The 21,107-nt window shown below is 37.2% G+C and overlaps 1 long non-coding RNA gene across 1 annotated transcript in view; it reads left to right on the top strand.

Moving 5' to 3' along the window:
- Positions 1-580: 580 nt before the first annotated feature.
- LOC128316211 (uncharacterized) overlaps positions 581-21,107 on the top strand; it is a 108,352-nt gene continuing 87,825 nt past the window's right edge. Inside the window, exon 1 of the long non-coding RNA XR_008299800.1 lies at positions 581-799. This is a non-coding gene — a long non-coding RNA (uncharacterized LOC128316211). The remainder of the gene's footprint in view (positions 800-21,107) is intronic.

The raw sequence follows: 21,107 nt of genomic DNA on the forward strand, positions 1-21,107 counted from the left end.
ATCTAAGCATACTCAGCTCTAACAAAAATGTGCTTTTACTTCCCATATGCATTTATAAGTGGGAAATGAAGCATGATATACAATCCTCATGATAAACTTGGATGCTCCTGGGGAAAACAACAAGCTCTGCTTTGTAGAACCATAAAACATCCAATCTGGAAGTTACCACAACAGTGCATCTTTCCAGTCCCTCAATAACACGAAGAAAATTAGGGCACCAGAGGCTGTCCTGACTTTAGCACTGAGAGTCCCATGTGCCAGGAAACCCCTCAGTTCTGAGATGGTTGGTCATCCTAATATTAGGACTAGATTTCAGGTCTTCTGATTATCGACTCAGTGATGTTTGTATCACACATCTTTGTATTTACTGATATTCTAGTTGATCTATCATTAAGGACAATCTGCAAATAAGTTTACGTACTAATTTTGCATTCCTTATATATTTAAGGACTGAGGTAAAAATTTTGGTTTTGGTTTCCCCATACAGCTTTTAAAGGATTATTCCCATATGAAACATGCCCTAAATATTATTTCGCTTCCTTCTCTCTCCTCTCTTTTTATTCCTAGAAAGATGTAGATTTATGTTGTTATGCATGGCTTAAGCTGATAAATCAGTAGACATTTCAAGTAAACAAACAAAATGAATTTGAGAGGTTATAAGTGTTTGCAAGTGTCACCGTGGAGACCAGAGAATGGATTGTCACCATGGAGACTTGCATAAACACTGCCTGTAATGATTTCCATGGGGAATGAGATATAGAAGAGATTTGGGAAGGAGGATATATAAATGGAGCTGGCAGTAAGTACAGCCAGAATGAGTTGTGTAAGAAGCCTGGGGGATGCTAAAGTAAGTTGACAGTTTGAAATGTTTCTACGCTCACCACTGCTCCACCAGTGAACAAGAAAAAAAACTTGAGGAAAGATCCCCAAATCTTAAAATAAAGAATTGGAGGTGATTTCCATCCATTCCTCCACTCCTTTGTTCACACTGGTTATCGCTGTCATCATAACTAGTTCTGTACTGTGATGTGATAATAATGACAGCTAGTCTTTATTAAGTCTTACCACATTGGCGGGACTGCAGTAAGCCTTTTATGGTTATTATCACATTGAATTCGAACATTTATAAGGAAATGAAAATATTATTCTCATTTTACCAATGAGGAAACTGACGCACAGAGAAGGTCATACAGTTAAAAAATGGGGTAGAAAGGATTCATATGAGGCAGTCTGGTAACAGAGCCTATATTCCTAAGTACTTGTCTGATGAGAAGATAATGTCCTTGTCTATGAGACACTTTAAATCTTAATAAGGAAGTAAACATAGTAATAAAGAATATCACTAGGGCAATAATATGGATTTCCAGTACTTATATACATTTTAGTAATTATTTAATTACAGGGTAATGTCCACATTAGTAGTAGTAGTCCACAGTAGTAACATAAATCTTACTACTTTTCCTTTTTTTTACTCTGCAGTTATTATGTCACTGGGTTCTTAGTTGCAAAAACAGAATCCACATTAGCTAGCTAAAAGAGAAAAAGGATATATTAAAGTGTATCCATTTACTCATGGGATATCTGGGAGGGTCAGAGAGTCATACTTGAAAGCTATAGCACCCAAATTATTCCATCTTCCTATTTCAGGGTTACCAGGGTTTTGTTTTTTTTTTTTTACTTTTAAGTTTTTATTTAAATTCCCATTAATTAACATACAATGTAATATTGGTTTCAGATGTACAATATAGTGATTGAATACTTCCGTACATCACCCTGTGCTCGTTATGACAAGCTCACTCCTTGATCCCCATTATCCCACCCACCTCCCCTCTGGTAACCCATCAATTTGCTCTCTGTAGTTAAGAGTCTATTTCTTGGTTTGCCCTTTTCTCTCTTTTTTTCCCCTTTGCTCATTTGTTTAGTTTTTAAAATTCTATATATGAGTGAAATCATATGGTATTTGTCTTTTTATGACTGACTTATTTCATTTAGCATAATACTCTCTAGCTCCATCCACATCATTGCAGATGGCAAGATTTCATTCTTTTTATGGCTGAATAGTATTCTACTGTATATACATACATGTATACCACATCTTCATCTATTCATCAGTCGATGGACACTTGATCTGTTTCTGTAATTTGGTTATTTTAAATAATGCTGCTATAAACATAGGGACGCATGTATCCTTTTGAATTAGTATTTTTGTATTCTTTGGGAAAATATCTAGCAGTGCAATTGCTGGATCATGGGGTGGTTCTATTTTTAACTTTCTAAGGAAACTCCATATGTTTTCCAGAGTGGCTGCACCCGTTTGCATTCCCACCAACAGTGCAAGAGGGTTTCCCTTTCTCCACACCCTCGCTAACACCTGTTGTTTCTTATGTTGTTGATTTTCACCAATCTGACAGATGTGAAGTGATCTCTCATTGTAGTTTTTATTTGTATTTCTCTGATGGTGAATGATCTTGAGCATCTTTTCAGGTGTCTGTGGCCAACTGTAGGTCTTCTTTGGAAAAATGTCTATTCACACCTTCTGCCCATTTTAAATTGCATTATTTGTCTTGGGGGTGTTGAGTTTTATAAGTTCTTTATATATTTTGGATACTAACCCTTTATCAGATATGTCATTTCAAATATCTTCTCCCATTCTGTAGGTTGCCTTCTAGTTTTGTAGTTTCCTTTGCTATGCACAGTATTATTAGGCAGTTAAATCAAATTTACCTTAAAATGTTCATTTAAGCTTGCAGGTGGATTGACTCAAGGGTTGCACTCAGTTGGATTAACACTGGCTCATCTCTATAAGCTCTAATTCTTCACAGAACACCTGTGGGCATCATTCCATGGCCAAGGCATTCTAACAGTTACAAAGCTTTGGAACAGAAATTTCTAGTGATCCCAGGAAGCTTTGTGTTGGGCCAATCTGAGAAAGATTTTGAGGTTTGCCTGATAGCAAGGATCAACAGAACTCATTGTAATCTTAAAGGATAGCTATGTCAATAATCTTGGATAAAGTCCTTTGACTCAAATCTTGTGAAAGATTTATTTACAAATTATTGATACACACCATGAGAATTAGCCTTTATTTTGCCCAGATAAGTACTCAGCAGAGAGCAAAATATATAGGACCTTCTCCTGAGAGGAAGCAAAGGACAATGAAAAGCGCAATGAATTTGGACTAAGAGCAAAGTTGTTGTGATTATGAAATTTAAACATATGGGGTAGTTCCTGGCACCAAGAAGATGTGCTATAACTAGTAGCTCACTTCCTCCAACACATCTAACCCAATGGTTCCTGCAAACATGAACAAATTATGGGCTAGGCTTGTGTAAGTCAGATCAGAAGTAGGTAATTTGTTTTTAACCCTTTGTATGTTGTTAGTTATGTAAAGAAACCATTTCTCTTTTCTCATTGATTCAAAGTTTGTAGTCAAATATGTGACCCAACTCTATTTAGCAAATACATAGGATTTCATAGCATGAGTTTTGATACACTATACACCACACTTCATCTTGCTTTTTAATCGTTATTTTCTCTTCTTCTCTTTTTAAAACTATTTGTATCTTATCTCACTATACTATATGCATCTTTTTGTACTTAAATCCATTTTTAGGAAAAAAAGTGTTAAAACCACTTTGTCACTCCGATATACCCCAGTCATTCTTACATGGCTCCAGAAGGCCCTTCTGGTGCCCTTCTTTGAAAGCTCTGTCCTTGTAGCCCCTCAAAACCATTTTCACTTGGCCCACATTTTAGACTGGCTGTGGAATCTTTTCTTCACTGTCATCCATCTGCTTTTATCTCTCAGAGATTTCGAATGATTTCTAGTCCCTTAGAATATCCCATTCTATTTCCCAGCACTGATTTGGATTTATTTTACTTTCTGTTTTTTCTGCTATTTCTAGAGGTTAGAAAGGGAAGATGCAACATGTGCTCAGTGTGCCGTCTTCCCATGTTGGCCCCTATTCTCTTCTTCATTCCAAATCTGCATTGCCAATACTCCTCTGAACATGCACACTCAGATGCGCTACAGGAGGCTCTACTCACAATGTCCGAAATAAACACTTTACCTCAACCAGCTTCTATGCATGTGAGTGCATGCTGGCACACACTATGTACACGTGCATGCCTATGTGTGCGTTCCCTGAATAACCGAGAAAGAAAATGCATTGTATCCTTGCTCTACCCCCTCTCTCATCCTTATTACACAATAAATGTCCAAACCTCTAGTTACTCCACATCGTGAATACGCATATCCATACATTCCTTGACATCTTTTTATTGCTGTAGCATGATAAAATCTGGTTTTATTCCTTCAGTCCATTCTCCAAACTGTATCCAAAATGAGATACCTAAAGGGCATCACCTTTCTAAAAATCCTTCTGGCTTCCAGTGCCTGACAGGATAAATCTCAACCCTTTATACAGTACCTCCTTTAGCATAGTACCACACAGTACCTCATTTGCCTCTGTACTCACTGCTCCTCAATATTAAAAGTTCATACTCAGCTACACATCTTCTGTTCTTTCGTACCTCCATATTTTTGTGTGTATTGTTCATTCTACTTAGAACACTCTTCCTCACCTCAGCTCATCCTTCCTTCCTGCCTTCTTTCATTCTTCAAAAAATATCTTGTGATGCACATACTGTGTAAAGGCACTGTTCCAGACACTGAACAAATTAGTCTTTGCCATTGCTTTTAAAATTTATTTAATTTAACAAACACTTATATAACACTGTGTGCCAGGATCACTTCAAAAAGTCTGTGAGATTCCTTTCTAGTAGGAGACACACATCCAGATGACTTCTTCAAGATTCAACTTCCATCCTCTTGGACCTTCTTCTGAATCACCCAGGCTGAGCTCAGCCCAGTAAGTTCTGCATGGACAATTGCCCAAGCACGTTTCTGTGGTTGCCTCTGCTATGGGACTGTAAGGTCCCTGAGCGGACCCTTCCGTTTATCCCCTGAACAGTGTTGGGTACCTAATAAAAACTCAATTAAGTGTTAATGAAACAACTGCCAAACTAACCAAATTTGATCTTGTCATTCTGCTCCTTAAAACCCTTTGATGAGTTACCACTACTAAAGGCTTAAGTCCAAATTCCTTAGCCTGGCAATGCTTTGCAGGCTGGCCCCAACCTTTCCTTCTGGCCTCAACTTCCCCAGTCCCCAGTCATGTTCCTGTTGCTCTAGCCACACCAAACTATTGCTCATGCTCCCAAAATAATATTCTCTATAATTTCTCAAGTGCTAATATGAAATGCTCTACCTGACTTGTCAACCTTTCATAAAGTTTCATTTGTCCTTCATGACCAGCTCAAAGATCACACATCCACATGTGTTACATATTCACCCCTAGGACTTGTCACTCCTATATCCACATAGTCACATAGTTTTATTTATCCCATTGTACTGTAATGATCTATTTATGTATGTCTATCTCCCCCACATACACACACACTTAGTCCATGGGCTTTGGGTCCTTCAAGGGCAAGAATTCTATTTTATTAATTATACTTTATTAATCTTTGAATTCTCTATAAATTCATATGAAACATATCTCAGCCCCTAAAATATATGGGCTAATTAGGTAATGTTTGATTGAAGGATTTAATGAATGGATAGGCTTGTGTATCCTTCACTCCTCTGTGTAGGACAACTGGAGAAGGACCAAACCTCAGCTTATCCAGTGTTTCTGCAGAAGGTAGAATTCAAGGTCTTATTCTCAAACCAAATTCAAAAGCTTTATATTCAAATGCTTTATTGACTGATCACTTATTCTCTATTTTTCTTAGTTTTCAAATATAAAAGATTATTTGTCTTTGGAGTGTTTTGTCCCATTTCTAGAAGAATAGTAAATCAGTACTGTCACCTGCTTACTACTTCTTACACATTCCATATACAAGACAATATTAGTTTCTTGAAGGCAAATCTCCCTTATCCAATTTAAAATACCTTTAGGTAGTCGTTGGAAAGGACCATTTTAGCCTGCCTCAAGCCTATATATTGGTAAACAGGATGTTTTCAGTGAAAAACAGCCATAGCTGTAAAAAGCCTTTTAAGAAATGTAACCTATGTTTTCCCCAGGCCACATGAACCTCAGGGTAAAATGCGGTCATATTAATAGTAATAAAAAGTGTTGCTCTGCTTTGACCCCCACTTAGTATTATAGGATCTCAAACATTTTGCAAAACTTTCTCTTCCATCCTTAGATATTTTGAGGGGCCCTAAGAAATATTTCAAATGTTTCAAAACAGTGAGTCCTCTCGGCATCCATGTGGTATCCACCATGCTTCTTCTGGCCTCTTCTCTCACTTTCTGCAAGTTGCTGCTGCTGCTGTTGCCTGGCTCCTATTGTCCAAGTTGTTAATCAAAGGGCAACTCTGACACCTTCCATGGCTCCCGATGCCACTGGCCAACTCCTAACCTGTGGCACTGCCTCCTGCTGCCTTTGAAACCATCCTCCTTTTGTAAGAGTTATTGGTTCCATGCCTTATCTGCTTATGTACTGCACCATTGCTGCCCCAGGTGCCGCTACCACCACCTACTATCACTTACCACTGCTGGTTACCACCTACTACCACCTATCACCACCTGCCACTGTGTGCCACCACCTACAACCGCCTGCCATCTCCTAGTATCACCACCTATGAGGATCTACCAACACCTGCCACCACCTATCACCACCTCTTGCCACCACTATTACTGCTTCTTCTTGACACCTGTTGTTGTGTTCTACAGGCCCCAAAGCTGTGTGGAATGGGTTCCCAATCCCACCAATATTTTAAGAGCCATAGTTCTCTCAGTTTTAACTTTCAGACCCTTCTTACTTTATTACTTGAGTATAAATCCAAACAAGTTATATTTTGCAAGTGAGTTGAGTTTCATATTTTCAGTATCCTCATACTTACCCCTCTAATCCAGTGACCATACCCATCTTGTGCACCTGACTCATTCTTTGCTTAGGACTGTCTCACTCCCAGAAATTCCATAGCTACTTATACACATATACATGCTAAGCCAGCCTATGGTTGCATCACAGACACTCAAGCTAGCTTCAATTCATACATACATACATACATACATACATACTTGTTCTTATTGAACATATCAGACAAAACTCAAAACTTATATGTTTTCTCTGGTACTCTGAAGTTTCTCTATTTTTCTCTGGTATTATGAAATTGCTGGTGGTGTGGAATTATTCTGAAAAGGTAAAAGCTGGCATTACTTCATTTACCTTGAGGAGTATCCATTGGGATAGCTCAAGATAAAGTTACGTTTTTTAAGACATGAAGTTATGTCCTTGTAGAGTGGAAGAAGTCCGTAGGTAGGCAGTTAAGGGCTAGTGATGAAGCTTTGTAAGGTCACCAGCACCCATCTTTCAGCTCCTCCATCCTCAAAACACACAGCACACCACAGGACCCCAGATTGCTATGGGAGCCTCAGACACTGTGATTGCATTCCAGCCAGACATTTCCACTTACCTTCCATGGGCCAGAAGTTGGCCACAATGACACATTTAGCTGCAAAAGAAGCTGGGAAATGTGATCTTTATTATAAGTATCCAGGTCTTCAGCTAAATCAGCAGTAGTGTTACCAAGGAAGGAGTCAAGAATATATATTTGGGGATAGCTTGGACTCTCTGCAAGAAAGATATGGGTTTCTTTTGTCTCCTCTTTTTGTGGATTTAAAACTGGTACATGGAAATGGAACAGATCATTGAATTTCTTGTGCCACCCACATCAATGTGTGGCACGACCACCTATAGATAACTTAATTCATGTTTCATTCTCATTGTTGTTGATACATTTTCCTTTCCTATCCTGAAAATTTGGCTCAGTCTTTTGTCTACGTGACTGACTCTTGTGTTGTAGAACCAAAAGCAGAAGTTTCCAGGTGCCTGGCAGGTAAACTCAGTCTCCATGTGTAAACTCATGGAAACAATGGCAGCAAAGTGTCTGAAAGAGGAAGATGGTTCCAAAGTGTAGGGAAAGCAAAATTGGATAAATTTGAGGAGGAGAGAGGCATTACAATGTCCTTAGAGATGAAGGGGTCAGTACTTTGGCCATTCCACAGGGAGTGGGGACTAGTGCCATGCTCATTCATAGCTCTCTGGGACACACATACATCCTACCTTAGATTGACTATGTGTTGTGTCTCAGGAAACCAGATATGGGTCTTGAAGCACCTCACAACCTTGGAAACGTTCCCTATGCTCACGCTGTGCATTTCCCAGAGAACATGGCCAAGGTGAACCCAATAGTATCCTTCCCCTATATTCTGAATTTACAAGTCAACCGAGACCATAATCTAACCCTAGCAAGGTAGAGGCATCTCCCCCAAATGAGATCACGGATGATTTGCCACCATCACAAGTAGAATTAAGCATGGGGAGATGCTTCTTATTTTCCAACATAGTATTTTTTAAACCTACATATTATTAATATTTATTCCTGCTACAAAATGTAGAGGTGGAAGTAGAACTCAGCCTTCCTGGGCATTAACCTTGCAGTATTCTTGTGTAGCTTAGCTGTCTCTGAGGGCCAAGTTTAGAAGTAAGTTGGAATGATATTGATCACTGAAGAATGATTCATCCTGATTCCTCATCTGGCTTTCTTGGCTCATCAGTGTGCTGTGTTGTTCCCACACTGATTTAATCATACATAGTATTTAGGCTATAAACTCCTTGGAGGTAAGTACTCAATCTATTCTATGATAGACTACATATATGTTACATTGCCCACACATCCTGTCATTTGATCCACCTTTTGTCAGATCACCCTGGCTATAGAAATAAATGAGCCAAGATTTTTTTATTTGAGCTGTATTGCTCAGAAATCAGACCCATGGAGGGCCCTCCCCTTGACAAAGCTGTGGGTGGTGCTGGCTGGGGGTACTTTCTACTGGTATTTAACGTGGTTCTTTCCCTGAATCTGGGGCTTGTTACAGATTTATATGCCAGAACCAAATCTCCGAGAGAGACTCAAGGTGTTATAACCAGTGCTATTGATGATTTAGTAGGTAACATTCTTTTTTTCTGAATTTCCAATGAAACCAGTGGGTTATGAGGAACCATCCTTCAGCTGAGTCATAAAGACAAGCTCCTGCCCTCTTGCAGTTAAAAATTCATGAAGCATTTCAAAAGGCTGTTTAGAATCAAGCTTAGTTACATTCTTTCCCTTCCATTTCTTGTTATCTATATGATTAAATGCCTTTTTTGAGGTCTTCATTTCTGCCAATGAATTATAATTTGATGTCTCTGCTTGCTTAATCAAGAACAAACATTGGGCCTGGGTACCACTTGGTTAAGCTAAAGAAAAATATAAGCATTACAGGGAACCAAGTGGGAAAACAAAATATAATGTCAGTTAGTTTTACTATGTTTTGCTATAAAAGTTGGCAAGCATTGAAAATTTGCATGCCAGGGTTGTCTCCCAAAGGTAGATAAACATAACTAACTGTTAACATGAGGCTGATGACATTTGTCAGCTACTGTGTTTAATTCCCTATAGTAGTTCTCTCAACCAGAGGTAATTTTGGTTCCAGGGTAAAGAGGGAGAAAGTGGTAAGTGATTCCCCCTGACCATGAAAACTGTGTGTCATAATTGGCTCACAAGCCATAGACTGCTGGTGTCTGCATTAGTACTTCATAACTGGGCTTCAAGTAGTTAAGTTCCGCAACTGCAGTATTCTCCAAAATGCCATTGCTTTTGCTACTAGAAATTTGAAAAAATCTATTAAAATATTTCCCTGTTCTATGTTATTGGATATAAGACAGGGACTTCACTTTGTCAGGATTGTTGATATCACATAACTTTCTGCCTTCTTGCAATAAAAAATTCATGAGGCATTTTCAAAGGCTCTTGAGACACCACACTAGATCCCAAGTTTCTTAGCTCTTTGACCCTGATCACAGAGGGTCTAACCTGTGAGGAATCCTATGGATATTCTAACCTTGTCCCTGCTCCCTATTATCATGGAAAAGTGCAGTAAATCCCTTTGGTCTGTTTTGTGTGAAGTGCTGACTCCTCCCTCCATAGCAGGCTTACAGGTGATAAAAGGCCAATGTCAGGACCTTTCAGAAAACCTAGAATTATCATTCACAATGATAATAATAGTAATAGCAGTGATGGTGATGATGATGATGCCAGTTCCCTTCTGAAACCTCTATCATGAAAGCAAGGAAGCTTCTTTTCCTAGAAGTCCCAGTGATCATCTCAAGTCTCACTGGATTGAATTAGATCACAAACCTACCTTAGAACCAGAAACCATGGCCAGGAGGTGGGGCAATACTGATTAGTTTAGGCCTGAGCCAGGAGCCCTACATCTAGAGCCAGAGGGATATTGATCCAGAGGTGTGTAGAGCTTCACCCAAAATACTTGGGGCTTGCAGGAGTGGACATACAAACCCAAACAAGATGAGGTAGTTTCTGAGAGAAGGGGATGAACTATTGATTTAGCTGCAATGGCCTCAGCAACTAACAGTAATCATTTACTGAGCACTCATTCATATCATTATAATTCTAAGAACATTTTCATTTAATCCTTAAAAAAATCCACAGAGAGAAGTTCCAATTTTATGCACATTTTCAGATGAGAAAATGGAAACTCACAGAGGCTAAGTGACTTGTTAAAGTCACATAGCCAGGAAGTGGCAGAGGTGGTATTTGAATCTAGGTGGTCGGACTTCAAAGCTCAAACTGGTTCATTCTCCTCATTAGGAAGCAATTCTAAGCTTAGCCAGATTACACTAAGGGAGGCAGGTGTCATCCTGGGCTTCAGAGACCAATGAAACTATAGAGCCAGATCCAGTTAATTAGTGCAGCTTCCTCCCCACTTGTGGTTCTGTGCTAGTCACCTCTCCTGGCAACCATTGACCCCCTGTGCTGGGCCTTCCTACTTCCCTTTACGCCTCCCTTGAGACCAGAGGAATTATTACACCAAGTAAGTACTTTACTTTTAAAAAATGGGTAAAATGATTATTTCTAAGAACTCTTCCATTAAAACCAAGAATTATAGCTTATTAAGATATTCTTTTCCTATGAGAGCTAATAGCATATGTAAGGCTAGTCCGAGTGATTATTTCTAGTACCAAGAGATAATAGAAGGCTCTTGTGGTGATGACTAGACCAGGAAAAATATCGCATCCATAGTCATTAATAATATCTTACTCTGTCTGTCAGTTCTCAGGGCTTAGTTCTCTGAATAACCAGTTCTGTGTTTCTGTTTCTTCTCTGAAAAAAATGGGTGTTGGGAATCAAGCCAAGAATCTGTAGCAGGACAATTGATATACACCTGATGAATACAGCTCTTCCTGACAGTGAGATCTTCTAGATCTGTCTGATCTATTTCGTGACATTTTATTTGGAAGGTTTAAAAGAGCAAAATATAGAAAGCTGTCTAGGTTTAGCAGGGAGTCTTACCTCTTTATTATTCCTGTGTTCTCAGGTTGTGTCACGATTTATAATTCATTTTCAACTGAACATTCATGGCCTATATTGAAAAAGCCATGTTAATTTCATAAAGTTGGGTCAAGTAAGGATAAAAGGAGAAGATGGAAAGAAAATTTATTTGGAATAGTAAGCCTATAGATGATTAAGAGTCTTTCAGAAAATGATATATGCCAGTTGAAAGGCACTCATATTGTTTTCTGGACTAAACTATGTTCATAAGTATTAGAGTCATATGCTTTAATTGAACTACATTTTTAGGTTTCAATGAAGTTTGAAAAATTAAATAAGCAATGAGGAGTTGCTACAGTATTTTTGAGATCTTTTAAGGTAATCTCTAGATGATTATAAATAAGAAAAACTTTTTGAGATTTTAGTTTTCACTTGAAACTGTATCTATCCACTCTACACACATTTATTCAGTTCCTCCTATGCATCAAGGAGTATTTAGCACTGGAAAGCACTGATAAATATACAACACAGTTCCTACCACTGTGGGCCTCACCATCTAGTAAGAAACATAAAAAATAGAATTAAAAACACATAATAATGTCAAATTTGAAAAATTCCATGAGAACTGGTAATAGAGTACCTAGAGACAGAATATTAATGTGGAAAGGAGGGAGCAATTTTATGCAGGGTAACTACCAAAGGCTTGTCTAGGAGACATGTAAAGAAAGGTCTAAGGATGAGAAGAAACTAGCCATACAGATAGAGAGAACAGTCCTGCAGATGGAAAGAGCCCTTAACCAAGATAGGGAAGACTGAGTAGGGGAAAGAAATTGGAGAGGAGGGATACTGGAAACCAACATTTGAAGTATCTGTGACAAATTAGAGAATTCAAGCAGGAAATTGGATAAAGAGCCTGGAGTCTAGAGTTAGATCAGGGAGGGAAATACAAATTAGGGAACTATGAGCATGCAGATAAACATTTTTAAATGATACAGTGTATAAGATTGCCTAAAAAGAATGTACAGAGTAAAGAGAAACTCTAATATTGTGTTGTCACTACAGAAAAGGAGCCGGCAAAAGAGCCCAGCAGGAGAACTGAGAAAGCAGAATGATCTCATAGAAGCCAAAAGAAAAGAGGGAGTTACTGGTTAAGGATGGTGGAATGATGAACACATACCTTTTTCCCTTTCTATACCAAGACTTTCAGAAATGATGGAAACTTAATTTATTTTAAACCATAAACCCACAACAACAAAGAAACGAGGAAGAGCCATAGCTGGCTTGATTTCAACAATTTCTTGAGAATGAAGGCAGATGGAGGAGTGATGGAATGTGGCAAGACGAAGCCAGAGCACAGAGAACATGTAGGGGAGAAGGGTTAAGGACAGACCCAATCTGCCCTCCAGATTCTGGAATAGCCCAGGATATGTCAGGGATGACAGAAAATTGGACTGAGATGAGGGCCTCAACACAGAGTTACTGAAAGGAAGTATACATAGTTGTTGCTATGCCACCACACTCACTCCTGAATTCTGAATCTCTGAAGGGAAAAAAAAAAATCACCTCCATAGAAATTGAAGGCCTACATTCTCCAGCTTCTAGAAATTACCTACATAGATAACATCTACCTTCCTAATAAGTATCTTAAACTTAATCTAAATCTAAACATGTGAGCTAATAAGGCCTGTCCGTGTATCCAGAGCATCCAATTAACATTTTATTGACCCATTCTTAAATATGAATAGACTGTTAGTTAGATTTTTTTAAATAAAGTCTCTAACATGAAAAAAAAAGAGATCAAGATGAATCAAAGGTAAAAATGACACTGGAGGAAGTAAAAATTTAATATGTATGAGATAGAAGAAATCTCCAAAAGGTTTTATTTCATATCAGAGAGATTTGAGAAAACATTACATCTCAACACAAGAAAAGGTTGCTATGAAAAAAGAAACAATCAAAACATAGAAAAGATGTCTTGAATAAATAAATAGGACTACCAAAATAAAAAGATTCAACAGAAGGATTACAAATCAAAATGGGAGAAATAGAAATTAGAACAAAATATCAAAGGTGTGGCAAATTAAATTAGAAATGTAAAAGTAAAACTAGAGAATCTATCAAGGTATTTTCACAACTGACTAATGTAAGTCCTAGAAAACAAATGGTAGATAATAAATTATCAAAGAAATAATGCAAGGATATTTCAAATATGACTGAGGGATATGACAGATTTTAAAAGTCTACTAAGCGCTTAGTACGATGAATGGAAGAAAAAAAAGGGGGATCCAGACCTAGGTACATCTTGCTAAAACTTAGAAACACCAAGGATACAAACATGATCTGAAATGTTCTTACATTGAAGGTGTAGAGGAAACAACTTATTCAAAACACACACACACACACACACACACACACACACACACACAGAAGAATCACCTCATCAGACTTTGCAGTAGCAACACTAATTACTAGAAGACAATGGAACAACATGAAATTTTGAGGGAAAATGAATTTTTAAACTATAACTTTCTATCTAGCTAAACCATCATGTGTAAAAGTAGAATTAAGACACTTTATATATGCAAGGACTCAGAAAAAAATTTACCTCCCATATAACTATCTTTATATTGTAACAAAACAAGGGAAACAACACCAAAAGATAATAGAGGATCCATAAAACAGGAGCTCTAACCCACAACTGTGAAAAGAATTCTCAGGATTTTTGCCCAGAGAGAATTAAGTACAAGGGTCCTCAGAGGAAAGCCTCCAGGACCAGACTAGATTAATGACTCTCAAATTGGCTGCACCAAGCCCTGAGGAACGCAGGGCTGTTTTCATAATGGTACTAAGATATAATAAGCCTTTTGCATGTCTTTGAAATTTGCATTGATTACACATAAGCAATGGTGGTTAAAAGTGCTGACACTTTTGCCATAGATCAATGCAGTGGTACCAAGCAGTACTTGGTACCTGTGAGGCACTAAATTCTTCTCTGCCTTGAACTTTGGTTATAAAGAGGAAAAAAAGCCAACTTTTATTTAAGGATGTCATTGATGAAGTAGTAAAAATTATTTTATTCATATTGACCCTTGAGTACATGTCTTTTTAATATTCCCTGCATCAAATAAGGGTGTATAATCCTGTCTCCCCCAGTATGAAGATGTTCTTAGTGATAAGCACTTGTACACCTGTTTCACTTGGGAGCTGAGTTAGATGCTTTTACCATAGAACACCATTTCTACTTGACTGAACAACTGATAGACGAACTATGGTTATTTGAACTTAATGTTTTGGCAGACATTTCCTAAAATAAGTGAAATGAGACCACTACTTCAAAGAAAACAATAGAAACTTTGTATTGCCACTGATAAATTACAAACTTCCAAGGAGAAATGAGATTTTGGCAAACTTTTATCTACTACTGTGAGCCTGACAAATTCCCAAACTTTCCTGATGAGATCAATGATGATATTAACAAATGTTATTGGTGATATTATAAAATGTTTCAACATTTGGAAGATCTTCATAATTCATTGAATCAGCATTTTCTAAAAATTAATGCATAATGTTATAACATCATACATGAGTAAAAGAACTCTTTGAAGTATAGATATATCAATAGATACTAAAGTAGAGTACAAAAACTTCAATTGTGTGATGTCAGATCCATATTATAATTAACTTTTAAGAAATGTGATTTGCCCTTTTTGGTGAAATATGAAAGAAAATATTCTCATTGGGACTTATTAGTTCTTCAAGTGAACAAACATTTACAAAGTCACAGTAATGTAAACATTTTATTGATTTGCAATTTTTAGAATCAACTTATTGGCTTAATTATTGTTACAAAACTAGTGGTAAATAGTATTAGCCTTGTCAATTCAACAGAGTAAGTGCAGAAGGCAGAAAGTGAAAGGTAGAAGTAGGAAGGAGAGATAAAGAATAGGTCAGAAACACTAATTTCCTTACCTTACAGAGTATCAAAAGATGTTACCAATAGTTGATGGAATAAGAATTTGAAAGTGTTGGATTTTACTAACCCATGTAAGAAAATGACAATTGCAATAGCAAATATAATTCTATTGAAAGAATGGTAGAGGGAGAAATGGGAATAATGCAAGGGAAGTAAATTCTCATTTATTATCACAAAAGTAATTCAAGAAATTTTAAAATGTCATTTAGGAATGAGCTAAATACCATGAGAAACAGCTTTTTAAAATTAGAATCTGTTGCCTCTGGGGAGGAGGGCAAGGCATGGGATATGGTGGCATAGGTTGCCAGATAAAGTACAGGATACTCAGTTAAATCTGAATTTCAGATAAATAACAAAAATACTTTTCTAGTTTTTCTTTATTTATTTTGAGAGAGAGAGAAGGAGAGAGCATGAGTGATCAGGGGAGAGGCAGAGAGAGAGAGAGAGAGAGAGAGAATCCCAAGTAGGTTCCACACTGTCAGCGCAGAGCCCAACATGGGGCTCAAACTCACGAACCGTGAGATCATGACCTGAGCCAAAATCAAAAGTCGGACACTTAACCAACTAAGCCACCCAGGCACCCCCCAAAATACTTTTTAATAAAAATATGTCCTCAATAGTGCATGGGATATACTTACACTAAAAAAATATGCATTGTTTTTCTGAAACTCTTGTGTAACTGGATGTCCAGTATTTGTATTTATTAAATCTAACAACCATATACACTGTTTTTGTCTTTTGGTTTTTGTTTTTAATGATGGGCTTTTTTCATGTTTAAATATTTTATCCATATGTTAAATATCCATATATTGAAAAGAGAAGGAGGCGGAGGAGGAAGAAGAGGATGGACCAACGGTATCCAGTGCCAGTGAAAATTGAATACATGAAGTTGTAGACATGTCTATTATATATGGCCCCATGTAGAGAGCAATGGTATCTTTGACAAGAAGAGATTTAGTGGAGTGATGGAGCTGGAAGTGGACTGTTGTGGATTAATATGTGAATTAAGGAGTGGTAATTATAAAAGAGCAAAGTAAGGCACAGTTATGAGATTTGACGAAAGTTCATGGATTACAGGAGTGTTGTTACATTTTTCTTTCTGCATATCACACATCTCAAAGTAATGCTTTTTTGAGCTGTCATATCAAATCTGTGCAACATTAGAAGAATATTAAATTATAACAATAATATGGGATAATTGCACAGGAAATTCCCCAACCACCCACCCCCAAATATCAGGGTAAGTAAGGTTCTGACCTTCTGGTGGAGGGATGTTTGTAACAATGTGAACATTCCTTATAAAAAAGAGGGAAATGAGTAAAAATATAGTGATTTACTATACATTTAAGTCAGATATGGGACTGGAATGGGAACTTATAATCCCTTTCTCATTGATTAAAGTTACTAAATCAGCCTACCTTCTTTCATTAGAACTGGAAGTCTCTCAGATAATTTAAACCTACCCATTGCTTGAGTTTAGCACATAACATATAAAAGGTCTTAGGGAAATAGAAGTATGACTGAGACATGGAGACTGCTTCCAAGCAAGAGAAGGTTTCAATACGGTGGCTAGAATAATCAAGCTTCCCCTAACTACCAACTGGTTTATTGGCTTCATGTCATATTGAAACTTACCCTTGCTGAGCTCTGTTCCACATACTCTAAACCCAACTCAGTCACTGTGCTTCACTTCCCCCAAAAGCCCCTCTCAGAACTGGATTTGAAGTGGATTCTTTTTTTTTAATATGAAATTTATTGTCAAATTGGTTTCCATACAACACCCAGTGCTCATCCCAACAGGTGCCCTCCTCAATACCCATCACCCACCCTTCACTCTCTCCCACCCCCCGTCAACCCTCACTTTGTTATCAGTTTTTAAGAGTCTCTTATGTTTTGGCTCCCTCCCTCTCTAACCTTTTTTTTTTCCTTCCCCTCCCCCATGGTCCTCTGTTAAGTTTCTCAGGATCCACATAACAGTGAAAACATATGGTATGTGTCTTTCTCTGTATGACTTATTTCACTTAGCATAACACTCTCCAGTTCCATCCACGTTGCTACAAAAGGACATAAAACCAACCTGTCTCTTTTCAACAGATTGCCTAAAAATGTCTAAACACATTTTTCTCTAATTAAAACAATATGCAAGCCATCCTCCCCCCATTTAGGCTTTCTAAATACTCTCTGTTCCCCTTCAGCTGTACTATGGTTTTAAAAAGCCATCTAATTTTTACTACTGGAGTCACATATATGTATGATGATCCATTGATGGCCTTGAGATGACAACTAATTAAAACACTTTGATTATTTTATTTCTGTGAGCAATAGGAGAAAAATAAAAAAATTCCTTTTCAACTCTCATAGCAAATGATTCATTATTTACTCTCCAAAGAGGTTAATTCCTTCTCATTTCTCTTCCATGTTACCTATAGATTCTGCCATCTTGGAAGCAGTAGGGAAATGAAAGAATAGCAGCAACAGGTAGATGACTTTCTCTTCCTTTGTTCTGGAGGTGCTACTTCCAGGAATAATCTGATTGTCTCTGAGCTTCCTTTATGTCCACAGTGATCATCTCAGCTCTTCCTCTAAGATATCTTCCTGTAGCATCTTTCATTCTTCCAGCCCTATCTCCTATTTGACCTCTCTTTTCTTAATGCCTCTAGCAAGCCACTCTCTCTGTCCTCCCCCTCAGCCCTCTGCAAGGCCCACCCAGATCATGTAACTTACACACAAGGCAAGAATTGATTAAACAACAGCCAGCCAAAGAAGAATGTTTCATTAGACAAACTAGGGTCACCTGGTGTCCTTCAAACCTTCCAGTAAGTAGTTTCCTTTCAACCACAGAGGTTAGGAAGAGTGGTGTCAGGTTCTAGGGATGGATACTTTGACTCTTTGAAGGGATATAATTGCCAGTTGATTTGAAGTGTTTAGGAAAGTTAGGTCAGTGAATAGCAATTCATACAAACATAAAATTATATAAGGATATATGGATGTGGTCCTTATATTATGCCTATTTATAGAAGAATTATTCTTCTCCTATATTCATCTGTCAGAAAAGATAATGGTTGAAAAGCCTTTTGGAAACCCACTGCTTTGGAACTCACTTAAAGGCATATAGATTAATAATAGCAAACACAGGGCCATCAAAGTATATGACCAATAGCCTAAAAAACATTGGAAAATATTATTAAACTTTGGAACAACTCTTGTATTTCTGGATTGATAACATGATCAAAATCAATGGGCAAACCAGAAGGTGTTCAAATAGCTAAATGATCCTAAACTAACTTCAACCTGAAATTTTGCAACATGGGTATTTTGAAATCAAAAGGAACAAAAAAGGTAGTATTGAATTACTACATCATCAGTCACATATAAGACCTCCCATACCTCCTTCAGCTATATGGTCTTCTGGTCAGAAATCGAATAACCTTTGAGATAGTGTCTCTGTTTCCCACCATTGGACAGAAATATTAGGTTACTGCACTCTGGAAGTCTAGGGCCTTAAACGATCCTCAGGAAGTGAAGATGAAAAATCAATATTAAGTGACTCATAGGGCCCCGTTTTTAATGGTTCTGCTGCTGTCATGTCACCCTAAGAGGAAGCTCTTCTTATTTGGTCAATACAGTGACACCACATCATTTTGAATTTTATATGAAAAAGACCACAGAACTTTCATTATAATGATTCTGCTAGATTGGTCCCATTAGCCACTAACATTTTCAGTTAAAGTAAATGTAGACTCTGTTCTCTCTTATTTGTATTTTCTCATAAAATATGCATGAAGACAATCACAGCAAATGTCAAAATATCACCCTTTTAAAATTCAGCAGTATGACTCATGGTGTTCAAAACTAAGTAAAATATATGGAATGGCTGAGGAAACTGGCAAAACTTGAAAGTCAAAGTCTTGGGACAACATACATGCCTATTTGAATGGACAATGAAATCCTTATGCCATGCTCATTGTTTGAAAATGAAAAAGTGGGATGGTGATAGCTTATATTCTGTTATTTGGTTCTTAAATGTTAGCAATTGTGTATATTGTTGATTAATTGACCCCCTTATCATTATAAAGTGATATTCTTTTTCCTGAGTGATAGTCCTTGCTCTGAAACCTACCTTGATGTTAATACAGCCATTCCAGCTTTCTTTTGATTAATGTTAACATGTCATATCATTTCCACCTTTTTACTTTTAACCTGTTTATGAATTTTTTATTATTTATCTACTTATTTTTAGAGAGACAGAGAGAGCATGAGCAGGGGAGGGGCAGAGACACAGACGGAGAGAGAGAACCTCAAACAGGCTCTGTGCTGTCAGCACAGAGCCCAATGTGAGGCTTGAACCCTTGAACTCTGAGATCATAACCTGAGCCAAAAGCCAGGAGTTGAACGTTTAACTGACTGAGCCACCCAGGAGCCCCAAACCTGGCTATGTTTTTATATTAAAAGTTTGGACTTCCTTTCTATACAATCTGAGAGTCTTTGCCTTTAATTGGTGTATTTACACCATTTACATTTAGTGTGAATATTGATATCATTAGATTTAAATCTGCCACTTTGTTTTCTATTTTGACTCATCCATACTATGTTCCTTTTTCTCTTTTTTTCCTGCATCTTCATGGATTAAATGAATATTTTTATTCTTTAATTTCTTTTTTGGTTCATTAGACATAACTCTTGTTATTTTAATAGTTGTTTTAGGATTTATAGTATGCATCTTTATCTTATAACAGTACACTTTTAAATATGTATAGAATAAAAGTCTTACAATAGTTCATTCTCATTTCTCCCCTTCTGGCCTTTATGCTGTTGTTGGCATAAAATTTATACATATGTTTTAAACTTCACAATATATTGTTTTTATTTTTGTTTCAAACGGTCAATTATTTTTAAAAGATATTTAAATAATAAGGAACAATTCAACCCACATGAGTTACCATTTTTGTTGCTTTTCATTCCTTTGTATAGATCTGAATTTGCATCTGGTATCATTCTCCTTCTGCCTGAAAGATCTTTGGCATTTTTTTGTAGCACATGACTGATGGTGGATTCATTCAGATTTTGTAAGTCTCAAAAACTATTTTTTCTCCCAGTATTTTTTAATAGACGTTAGGTTTTAAACTGTTTTTGATTTACAAAAAATAAGCAAATACTACAGAAAGTTCTCATATATCTCCCCCTACTCACTTTCCCCTATTATTGACCTCTTATAATCTTATGGGGCATTTGTTACAATTAATTAAAACATACTGATGTGTCATTATTAACTAAAATCTATGGTTTATTCAGGTTTCCTGAGTTTTTGCCTAATGTCCTTATCCTATTTCAGGATCTCATCCAAGGTAATACATAACTTGTAGTTCTCAGGTTTCCTTAGGTGCCTCTCAGTTTAGTGACTTTCTCAAACTGTCCTTATTTTTTTTATGAACTTGACAGTTTTGAAGAGTACTGGTCATGTATATTGTTAGATGATCCTCTATTGGAAATTGTCTGATATTTTTCTCATGATTAGACTGGGGTTATGCATTTTGGGGAAAAAGAGCACAAAGGTAACTGACATTTTCATCATTTTACACCAAAGTTGTATATTATCAATATTATTCATCACTGATGACATTGTCTTTGATCACCTGGCTGAAGTAGTGTTTGTCAGGTTTCTCCATTGTAAAGTTACTCTTTTTGTCCCCTTTCCACACTGTACTCTTTGGGAGGAAGTCACAATGTA

This window comes from Acinonyx jubatus, chromosome A1 (assembly GCF_027475565.1).
Source record: "Acinonyx jubatus isolate Ajub_Pintada_27869175 chromosome A1, VMU_Ajub_asm_v1.0, whole genome shotgun sequence".
In the NCBI taxonomy this organism is placed as follows: Eukaryota; Metazoa; Chordata; class Mammalia; order Carnivora; family Felidae; genus Acinonyx; species Acinonyx jubatus.